A 12004-nucleotide genomic window follows, 5' to 3' on the forward strand; every position below is an offset into this window, starting at 1 on the left:
CTCCCACAGGTCTCACCCCCACTTCAGTTTTTACACTTCCTGACTTGAAAAGTTACATGTTTTACATGATGGGCTGCTCATACCCAAATCTCTCTCTGCCCATCACTGCACACCTTTTACTGGCAACCATAAACTCACCTAGAAAAGGATTTGAAGGGTGATGGCTTTAAAAAATACATAACCCTCAAGGGAGGTTACTAACATCAGGGTTAATGGACACTGATGGCCTTGTGACCAAATGAGCACCTAAAGCTTGAAATAGCATTTTACTACTCTGCTGACATGCAGAATCACTGAGTCATGGAACTTTAGTTCGTAACAAAGATCAAAGAATGATCTGAGGATTACCTTCATCGCAGTCACCTGGGAGGCTTGTTAAAGATGCAGGTATAGGCATCGCATGCCAGGAATATGCATTTTAAAAATGCTCCCAGGGTGTTCTTTTGCACTTGAAAAGTTAGAGAACCTTCACTTTGTGGACTGGAGCTCTGAAGCACAATGAGCTCCAAGAACACAGCAAGGTGATATAGAGGCCGAACTGAAACCAGTTTCTGATCCCTACCTAGCGCTCTTCCTTAAATCTGTGTTATTTGGCCATGAAATGCCAAAGTAAAAACAATCATGTTTCTTCCTCTTTCCCCAAATCCTACTGGAAATTAATCCTACTTTCCCAGTGTGTGCCAAATATCTTTTCCCTGATGAAACACATATGAAATTTAAATTCCATGTTTGCTTTCCAGACAAGAGAACACTCTGTGTTCCTAATCTCTACCTCCCTCATACTGGAAAATGGAAAGAGAGCTTCTGAACAATCCAGCTTTCAGAACAGGCAGCTGCTGGCTTTGGGTGGTTTGTGGACCACAGCATGGCTATGTCTTTGTAGAATCTATACATATTCTGGGATTGCAAGGCCTTCCCAGTCAGATTGTAGCTTCGCCCATCTTCTCTTGCCTCTAACCACTCTAACTACCCCAGCCCATACCACATCCTCAGAAGCCCACACACAAACCTTGGAGTGGAGACAATTGGCAGCCAAGGCCTATGTGTTTCTTTCCACAGGCCCATTTCCACGCCTCATTAGGAGAGACACTTGCCAGGAACCAAGCCTTTAAAGAATATAACTTTGTGCCTGAAGGATCCAAAAGCTACCAAACCTTGCGGACATTGTAAGAATCAACAGGACTAAGGCATTTCAGCTGTGAGAAAAGGGCTGCTATAAAAAGATAAAATCTCTTTCCCCACTGGAAAGAGATGAGGGGAGAAGCATTCAACTGCCATGGAAGGTCACTGATTCCACATCTTGTTATTGAAATAGTCAGAGCCTTTGCAACTCCACCCTTGGATGACTCAAGGTGCTGACTCTAAGGACCCCTCTGGACAGACATGAAGTCACCATCACATGGCTGTTGCTGCTCAGGGCATAGAGAAGGTCCACCTGTGGATAGTCAGTGCAAGTCCATTAGGACAGGATGTGATGGAGTCAGTGGAAAAAATATATTTTCAATTTGCTTATGGTTTGGGAGTTGTTATACCCTTTGTGTAAAGGTATTTTTTCTTGTTCCAGAATAGGACTTGACTCATATCTTAACTTTTAATAATGAGCATATATATATACGCCTATTGCATATACTGTAGAAATGCTGGAAATAAGTTCATGTTCATGTTGCTACAGATATACAAATTATTGTCTTTTTAACAGGGATAGTAGTCTTCCTTGATTTAGTTGGACTAACTACAGTAATAATAATCACAATAATAATAGTTAACATTTATTTAGTATGTACTTATTATGAGAAATGCTTTACTTTGACTATCTAATACAATCTTCATAAGCATCCTAGAAGGAGAATGGAGTAATTATTCCCATTTTATTGGGGATAAAGGTGAGGCACAAATGATTAACTTGCCTGCAGTTACACACCTAGGAAGTGGAAAAGTTGGAATTCAAACTCAAGCAGAGTCCAGAGCCTATGTTCTTAATCTACTACACAATAGATTTCTGAACTGTACTGTTAATATATAAGACATAGTGGTAGATTGAACTTTGTTCATTTGGTCTTTCTATCAGTTCTTCATTCATTTATTCACTCATACATTCAATAAGCATTATTTAAGTACCAATTCCACATGAGATATTACGCTTAGTTACAAAGATGATAGGACAGTTTCTGCCATCAAGGGTCTCACTTTGTGGGAAGGAGACATGCATCTAAATAAACAATTATAAATAGAATGTGATAATATAATAAGAATGCCTATGCTGTGTCTGGCGACAATGGAGAGTCAGGGAGGACATCCTGGAGAAAGCTACTTTTGATTTAGTTCTTGCGGGTGGGAAGTTCAGCAAGGAGAGATGGAGAAAAGTAGCAGGCTAGGCGAAATGAACTTTTGTCTAGCATTGCTGCATGCAATGTCCCACGCTGGATTTGTGAGAGACACAGAGACCAGTTTCTTACTCTCTAAGAGCTGAAAATCGAGTCTGAGAGGCAGCTGCATCAACAATGAATGAGGAGTGTGTTTGTAGCATGGATATGAACAAAACTGTCTGGCAGTGTGCAGGAAGAAGAGCTTATTTCCAACTCTCGGAGGAGGAGGGGGAGCTGGGGACCTCTCCATGGAGGACCAATTTGAATCAGGTTTGGAAAGATAAGAAGAGTTTTTCAAAATAAAGAAGTAGAAGAGTAAAGAAGTGTAGGCTTTTTAGGGAACAAACATTCCCAGTGCATTGTGGATGGAACCAAAATACACACAGGTTGGTAATGGTAAACAAGGGACATGGTATTAATGCGTAGACAGCCATGACTGCCATGTGAAGGGTTTTGAGAAAGCATTGTCAAAATGTGATCACTGTCAGTAGAAAAGTTAGAGCTCATCCTAGTTCTGTTGTTTTCAAACTTGCAGCCAAAGAGCCCTTCTTTCAAACAGCATTAGATAAAACCCTAAGTATATAACAGTTATTAATGGAGCCACTCTGGTTGGCATGGAGCTGAAGGGGTCCAGGATCCAGGCTGCTCAGCCACACCTTGGGTTCTATGCAACAGAACTTAAAATCGCCCTACGAGTGATAGGTCTGAGCCTGGAAAACAAGGTGTTTTCAGCCCCATTCCGACTGACTTGTTAGGCCACCACAAGCAGGCATGCTGGTATTGTTGCTGGCACTAAGAAAACACTAATGATGGGTTTGGCCATCAGCAGCAATCTGATTCATATATAAAAAGAAAGCACCCTCCACACCTGATCTGTGATGAACTAAGCTGGGATTCTAAGAAGACACTGCTCAAATGAGACATTTGGGTGAAGCCGTTAGCTTCTTGGAGCATTCCTGTCCTGAGAGTGTCTCCTACAAAATGGAATCCTCGGGGCTTGAAAGAGTAACATAACTTTGGATCTCCCTCAACCTTTCCCACAGAAGAACTTGCCCACTGGGAGAATCTGGCTCCATGCTAACGATTCACTGCTAGAAAGTGAAATCAAAGACTTCACTGGATGTATACACCTGGATACCCTTAGGAGAAAAGAGTGAGGGAAGGGATATTTCACTTTCAGATTTTCCAAATGTAAAGCCCAACAAGTCCAGCTGCAAGGAGAAAAAATGATCCCTGAAAGAAATAATCCTGAAAAAACCCATGGCTTGTCAAAGAGAGAACCCTAAGAGAATATGTTGGATGAAATACAGGACAGCCAGTTGGTCTTGAATTCCTGATAAACAAGTATAAGTATGTCTCAAATGTGGCATGGAACATACTTATACTAAAAAAAAAACGATTCATATTTGAGATTCAAATTTAACTGGTGTTCTGTATTTTTACTTACCAAATCTGGCAACCCTACCCCCAAGCAGACTGCCCCATGGAGATGGGGTTCCCTTCAAACTCTGTAAGCATGAGTGTAAGCCCCTCCAGCTCCAGGAAAGGGGCCGCATCCCCAACCCCCGACCAGAGCCCCACACTTCTCAGGCATGCTCCCTTTGAAGTCCTGGCACGTTGGTCAGGGGCCAACCTCAGGGGTTCACTGAAGTTCGGCAGAGTAGGGGATTAAAGAGACCCATTACCTAATGAATAAATGTTTGCAACAACCACATTCCCTCCTTGACTCACCGGAGAGTTTTCATCAGAGCTGCATTGCTATTAGCCAAGCTGTTTGCTTTTTTCTAAGCAGTAAGTTGTTTGTGCCTTGCTGCTACAAACAAAAACATCTGTGGAAAGTCCACCAACAGGAAACTTTGGAGGGAAAAGAGGAAAAAACTCATATTTCTTGCTGATCCTGTTTAATGCATGTTTGAAAAGGAAGAATGTAAGTTAAATCAACAACCCTTTAGTACAAGTGTAAGCTAGGTCTAGAGTATGACAAAGACTGAGTGGCATTGAGCAGGCTTTTGTCTGCTTCCTATTTTATCTGAGCCGGGTGCATTGAAGAGATATTTAGTTTCTTCTGCTTGCTCTAATTCTCCAAGGAATGTGGTAACTGCCAAAACAAAAACAGAAACAAAAACTCCTACCGCTGTACCTTACATGCAAGTGTAGCTACAGGAGAGGGATGCTGTAGTGAATTACAGATGATCTGTTTCAGTGAAGTTTCCAAACACACTATAACCGGAATAAAGCAAGCAAAAGAATATACATGGCAAGATAACCACAGGGGAAGCATTTGACCTTTATGTGTACAGGCTGTGATGGTCCTTCAATATCTGCTTTCTTCTGTACTAGGCAGTTAAGAAAGTTTTAAGAATCAATGCGGCCGGGCGCGGTGGCTCAAGCCTGTAATCCCAGCACTTTGGGAGGCCGAGACGGGCGGATCACGAGGTCAGGAGATCGAGACCATCCTGGCTAACCCGGTGAAACCCCGTCTCTAGTAAAAAATACAAAAAAAATAGCCGGGCGAGGTGGCGGGTGCCTGTAGTCCCAGCTACTCGGGAGGCTGAGGCAGGAGAATGGCCTAAACCCGGGAGGCGGAGCTTGCAGTGAGCCGAGATCCGGCCACTGCACTCCAGTCTCGGCGACAGAGCAAGACTCCGTCTCAAAAAAAAAAAAAAAAAAAAAAAAAAAAAAAATCAATGCGTAGTGTCCTAAAGACAGTGAAGTGCCAGGGATAGAAAGGACATGGCTGGAGACGGGGAAGCAAGTAAGAAATGCACTCTCATTTTTGCCCTGATTGATCTCAGTACCATAGAACGGCTAGGACCTGATGCCTTCTTGCTTTCTAAGCATGTGTGTGTGTGTGTATGTGTGTTGTTTGTTTGAGACAGAGAGAGACAAACACATAGAGACAGGAAAAGAAGAGAATGAGCAGGAAGAAGGGAGTGGGAGAGAGAACCTGAGAAGCAGAGATAGAGAGAAATATGTAGCCCAATTTCTTGGTCCAGAGTCAGCTTACATAAACTTCAGAATTTATGTGCCTAGGGGGACTATATAACATCCAGAGGACCCAGTCCTTTATGACTTCTTTAATGACTTAGACCAAGGAAAATCCAAATTCAGCCTTGCCTAAACTCCCAGCATAATATAAAGGTCAGGGATGAGAGTAATCCAAAGTCATCACTGGAATGTGTCCTCGGCTACAGGTGGCTAGTATAGTATGATGTTATAGCTTATGCTTGGCAGTGGAAGGGATAAAAACAAATCAACCTGGAAATGGAGAGTTAGTCATTCTGATAGAAAAAAACAAGCATGTGAGGGTAGGATATAGCCAAGGCATATTTTATCTGTCTGTATTCCTGCCACATAATTGAAACGGTTAGCTTGTATTTCTCCAAAGTCAGAGTATATTAGGTTCAGCTGGGTGGCATGTTTTTTTAAAAAAATTAAAAGAACAAACAACAACAAAAATAAATAAATAAAATGAGTATTCAGGGCTCCACCCTCAGGTTTTGGTTCTGAAAATCAATCTGGTGCATGCAGTCTACTAAGCATACTTCAAGCAATGATGTTGAGAATGTATTGGGTAATCTGCCTCCCTGGGTAACCAGATGAAGCAGATTTCCTGGCTCCTGGCTCAAAGGAACAAGTAACATGGTGATTTAGAGAGGGTTTGGGAGTCAGTAAAATTTCAGTTCCATTCACAGACTTTATTACTTGCTAGGTTATGATATCCGGTAGATACTTAAGCTCATTAGAACTCAGAGTCTTCATCTATAAATTCAGGATGTTATATATAATATAGTACACACCTCCTCAGGTGATTGCAATAATAAAATGAGATGATACCTAGAAAGGACTTAGTAGAGTCCTTGACCAAACAAATGTGAGTTGTTGCTACTATTATTACCACCACCATCATCACAATCACTGTCACCATCAGAAATAATGTGTCCCCTTACGGAGGATATAACATGTACCAGGCAGTGGCTTACAGCTGTACTTATTTTATTTGATTTAATTCTCATAATAAATGTAAGAAGCAGATTATTTTTTCCATACTACATATGAAGAAGTAGAGGTTAAAGAGGCTGCCTCGCATACACAGATGGAAAATAGAAGAGCTGTAATTTGTGTTATTTCAGCTGCACCTCAGCCACATTACCCACAGTGGACAGAAACTGCATCAGTTTCTAAGAGGGCCTGTGCCTGTGCTAAATTGTACTGTAGGTATTGTTCCCTGCAGCTTAGTAGTTTTTTGTCTTTTTTTTTTTAACTTGGTGATTTTTCTAGATCTTATCTATGGGTCTACTTAATTATTCTTAAATGCCGCATACATTCTGTGGTATAGATGTATCATAAGTTATTTTAGCCATTTCCCAACTGATAAATATTTCAGTGTATTTTTTTTCTTCTTTTGGCTATTACTAATAATGATAGAAAGAATATACTTTTTTTATGTGCTCACACTAGAATTTCTTTAGGATAGGTCCCCTGGAATGACAATTACTGGGTTAAAGGAAGATATATTTAACACTTTGACATTATTGACAAGTTTCTTTCCAATAAGGGTGTATCATATAGTCTGTAAGAATGTCTATTTTCTCAATATCTTGCCAGCATAATGATAGGTCAAAACAATATTATTCTTTTAAAAACTGTATTTCCACAATTTTTTGTGAGGCTCACATTTATTCATGTTTTTAAGTGGACAGCTGTATTTCTTCTGTAAGTTATCTGTTCCTGATCTCTGTTCATTTCTCTGCTATGACGTGTGTCTTATACTGATTTTTATATATATATATATTGATTTATGGTTATTCTTTGTATATTCTGGATATTGAGACTTTCGTGTGTTGTATGTTGCAAATAACGTTTTTAGTACTTCTTTTTAAATCTTGTTTATGATTTATTTTTTATTAAGAGAATTTACATTTTCAGCTGCTTTAATAGTTTCTGGGGTTTTATATCTCCAATACTTACATTGTAAGAATATTGGCAAAATTTCATCGTATTATTTCTAGTTCTATATTTTTTGTTGAATACCTGAATCCATAAATAATTTGCATTTGTGTACAGTGCTTGGTAGAGATTTTGTTTTATTTTTAAAAATTGACAACTTTTTTCAACACTATTTATTATGTCCATACCCCTAATTTGAAACATTACAGTTAACATACCTCATAGATTTCTAGTTTGTTACATTGATCTAGTTCACTCCTATGCCATTTCTACACTATTTTAATATTTGTCATTTTAATTTTTAAATTTATTTTAATTTTTTAAAACATCAGGTAAGGTAAGTGTTTACCCTCCCCTATTATTCTTTCTCTTAAAAAGTTTCAGAAAGTTTTCTTATTTTCTTCTTCAGAAAAGTTTTAGAATTGACTCTCATTACATTTTTTAAAATCATGTTAAGATTGCTATTGAAGGTTTGGGCATTTTGGCTCATGTCTATAATACCAGCACTTTGGGAGGCTGAAGCAGGAGGATCACTTGAGCCCAGGAATTCAAGACCAGCCTGGACAACATAGTGAGACCTCATTTCTATTAAAAAAAAAAAAAAGATTTTTATTAAGACTGACTTGACTCTGTCAATTTATTTTGTAGAAATTATTTTATTTAATCCTATCCAGGAATATGATGTATTAGTCTATTTATTCAGATTTTCTCTTATATATTTCAATTAGGTTTTATAGTTTTCTTCAAATAGATTCTAATATATTCCCTGTCAGGTTTACTGATAGGTATTTCATAAGGTTTTATTGCCTCTATCTATCTATATCTATACCTATATCTATATCTATATCTATATCTATATCTATATCTATATTTTTGTTTTTTTGAGACAGAGTCTCACTCTGTCACCCAGGCTGGAGTGCAGCGGCACAATCTTAGCTCACTGCAACCTCTACCCTCTGAGTTCAAGCGATTCTCCTGTCTCAGCCTCCTGAACACCTGGGATTACAGGCACCTGCCACCGCACCTGGCTATTTTTTGTATTTTTAGTAGAGATGGGGTTTTACCATCTTGGCCAGGTTGGTCTTGAACTCCTGACCTCTTGATCCACATGCCTCGACCTCCCAAAGTGCTGGGATTACAGGCGTGAGCCATTGCGCCCAGCAAGATTTTTTAAATCTATTAAATTTTTGAATTTGTTATTACTTATGAAAAGGAATACTCCTAAAATTTACCTATTGCTACAGTGTAGTCACCTTTTTTAACCCATTTATTAATTTGAATAATCAAATAGTTGCTATCTAGATTTTTATTAAATAATTATCGAGCACCCATTATGTGCCAAACGTTGGAGATATTGCCAGGTCTGTGCCCACAGAGACTTTGCATTCCAGTGTAGGAAAATGAGTCATAAACAAAGAAACAAATATGTATTTTAGTGCTATGAAAGAAATAAAACAGAATGATGTAACAAAGAGTGAAGAGCTCATACACAGGTATATTACCAAAGAAGGCCTTTTTGAGGACATGCTTGAGACTGAGGAGAAAGCAGACCCAGTCATGTCAAGAACTTTCTAGAAGAGTAGACAACTAACCCAAAGGCCCTAATGCTAGAAAGCATCTGGCAGTACAAGGAACAGAAATTGGATCTAAGTGTGCAAGGGTGAGAGTTCAGAGAAATAAATAGAAACCCATGATAATAGAAGTCGGGTTAGGCCAGGGCAAGAATCTCAAATATTCCAAGTGCAGTTGGGAACTACTGAAAGTGCATAGTAGTGAAACAATCTGATTTATGCTTTAAAACTATTGCTCAGGCTGTGTGGAGAAATATCTTCAAGTAAACAAAAGTAGAAATAGGAGAGGTTGATTACAGGAGTTGAGAGTGATGGTGGCTTGACTAGATTGGCAGTAATAGATGGAGAGACATGAAAGCATTCAAGTCAAACTATGAGGTAGACTGAATCAGACTCAGTAATGCGTTCAATGGAGAGGACTATTAGGCTTTTGGCTTGAATAACTGGGATGGTTTGTGGTAATATTTGTTGAGATAACAAGCACTGGAGAATGGTAGATCTTCAAAGGAGAGGGAGGATCAAGGATTCTGTTTGGGAAGTGTTTATTTTGAAACGCCTAGTTGATATCCATGTGAATATGTCAAATACATGCTTGCATAGATAAATTTGTTGCTCAGGGAAACAATCAATCCTAGAGATATAAACCTGAAATTTGTTTAAGCATGTAGTTAGAATTTAAAGCTGTAGGACTAGATGAGATAATGTAGGAAGATAGTAAAGTTAAAGAAGAAAGAGCAGCTGGGTGTGATGGCTCATGCCTGTAATCCCAGCACTTTGGGAGGCCGAGGCGGGTGGATCACAAGGTCAAGAGATCGAGACTATCCTGGCCAAAATGGTGAAACCCTGTCTCTACTAAAAATACAAAAATTAGCTGGGCGTGATGGCACGTGCCTGTAGTCCCAGCTACTCAGGAGGCCGAGACAGGAAAATCGCTTGAACCCAGTAGGCGGAAGTTGCAGTGAACCAAATCAAGCCACTGCACTCCAGCATGGTGACAGAGCAAGACTCCATCTCAAAAAAAAGAAGAGGAAGGAGAAAGGGATGGGGAAGAAGGGGAAGAGGAGGAAGAAGAGGAAGAGGAAGAAGAGGAAGAAGAAGGAGGAGGAGGAAAAGGAGGAGGAGGAGAAGAAGAAAGAGGCGGAAGAAGAAAGAGCTCATGACCAAACTCTGTGTCAATGTGATGTTTAGATATCAGGTAGAGAAGGAGGAGATAGCCAAAGAGCTGGAGAAAATGGAGAAGGAGCAGCAGGAAAGAGTGATGTCACAGAAGCCAAGAGAGGATGGAGATTTAAGGAGAGAGCTCCATCAAGAACTCCATCAAGAGCTGCTGAGAAGTTGGGAAAAAAGAAGGTGTAGTTGATGACCTTCACAAAACCAGCTTCAGTGAAATATTGGGATGAAAGCCATGTTGAAATTGGTCGAGTAATATGGAAGATGAGGAAATGGAGACAACTAGAGTAGACAATTAACCTCTTAAAGAAGGTTTGTTGTAATGGGAACAAAGAAATAGAGTAGTAACAAAAGGGAATGAAGCGAGGTCAGGGAATGATTTGCTCTTATTCAAAATATTTTAGATATCAGATCTTGTATCTCTTCTGAGACTAGTCAATAATCCAGCAGAAAGGAAGAAATCAAAGATGTAGGAAAAAGAAGAAAGCATGCATAAGCAAAGTTGTTGAGGGAAGAGAAAAGATGAAACCCCAGGACTTGAGTAGAGAGACTCTATTCAAGAGGGAGAGTCTTCTATTCAAAAGGGAGAGTAAATAGAAAATATAGGAACCTATACAGATGGATTTATAGATTTTGTTATAGAAAATGGAGAAATTTTTTTAAAATATAAAGGGTTTTCATATCAATTTACCATTTCTAGGTAAATGATAAAAAAATCTCTGAAAACAATTACAAGATCATCTCTTCTTTTACAAATAAATGTATTGCATTGGTTACTACCTCCAGTCCATATTGAGTGATAGTAATGACGATAAGAAATCTATGTTTGTTTTAAAGGAAATTATTCCACTACCAAACCATTACATAAGACACTTACACTTACTGGTTTCTGGTAGATACAGTTCAACAAGTAAAGGATATTTACATTTCTTAATGTTGAGCCATACTTGGAATGGCTCATCTTGGGACGCACTCTACATGGTGGTGATACATCTTTTTCTTTTAATGCACTTCTCAATTTGAGTTGCTTATGTCTTATTTAGATTTGTTAAATTTATACTTATAAATTAAACTGTCATAGAGTGTTTTTGTGTATGTGCTATCATAGATTTTGGTCTCATGGCTACGCTAGTTCCCTAAAATGATTTAGAAAGTTTTCTATATTTTTCCAAACTTTAGAACAGTTTTTAAAAACTGAGAGAGAAATTATTTATTATAAAAGAAATCTCTTGTGAAATCATTTTTTAAGAGAGTTTGGTGATTTTTTTAAGATAACAAAGTTATCAGAATATATCTTCAGATTTTTCTATGATTATTAGTCTATTTAGGTCTTTTATTTTTTTTCTGTGGCCAGTTGTGGTCATTTTCTTTTCCTAGGAAATATTCATTCATTCCAATCTTAAAATGTGTTATATAGTTATACATATTATGATCTTATAGTTTTAAAAATCTCCATTTTCTTCCAATTTTTATTTTGGGTACAGTAGGCACATGTGCAGGTTTGTTACATGGGTAAATTGCAAGGTGCTAGGATTAGGTGTACAAATGATTTCATCACCCAGGTAGTGAGCATAGTACCCAATAGGTAGTTTTTCAATCCTCACCTTCCTCCCACCCTCCTACTTCAAGCAAGTCCCAGTGTCTATTGTTTCCCTCTTTGTGTCCTTGGGTACTCAGTGATAAGAACCCACTTATACATGAGGATATGCAGTAGTTGGTTTTCTATTCCTGTGTTAATTTGCTTAGGATAATGGCCTCCAGGTGCATCCATGTCCATGCAAAGGTCATGATTTCATTCTTTTCTATGGTTGCGTACTATTCTGTGATGTATATGTAGCATATTTTCTTATCTGATCCACCATTGTTGGGCATCTAGTTTGATTCCATGTCTTTGCTATTGTAAAAATTGCTGTGATGAATATACTACATTGTCTTTATGGTAGAATG

Source organism: Macaca thibetana, chromosome 6, assembly GCF_024542745.1.
Source record: "Macaca thibetana thibetana isolate TM-01 chromosome 6, ASM2454274v1, whole genome shotgun sequence".
In the NCBI taxonomy this organism is placed as follows: domain Eukaryota; kingdom Metazoa; phylum Chordata; class Mammalia; order Primates; family Cercopithecidae; genus Macaca; species Macaca thibetana.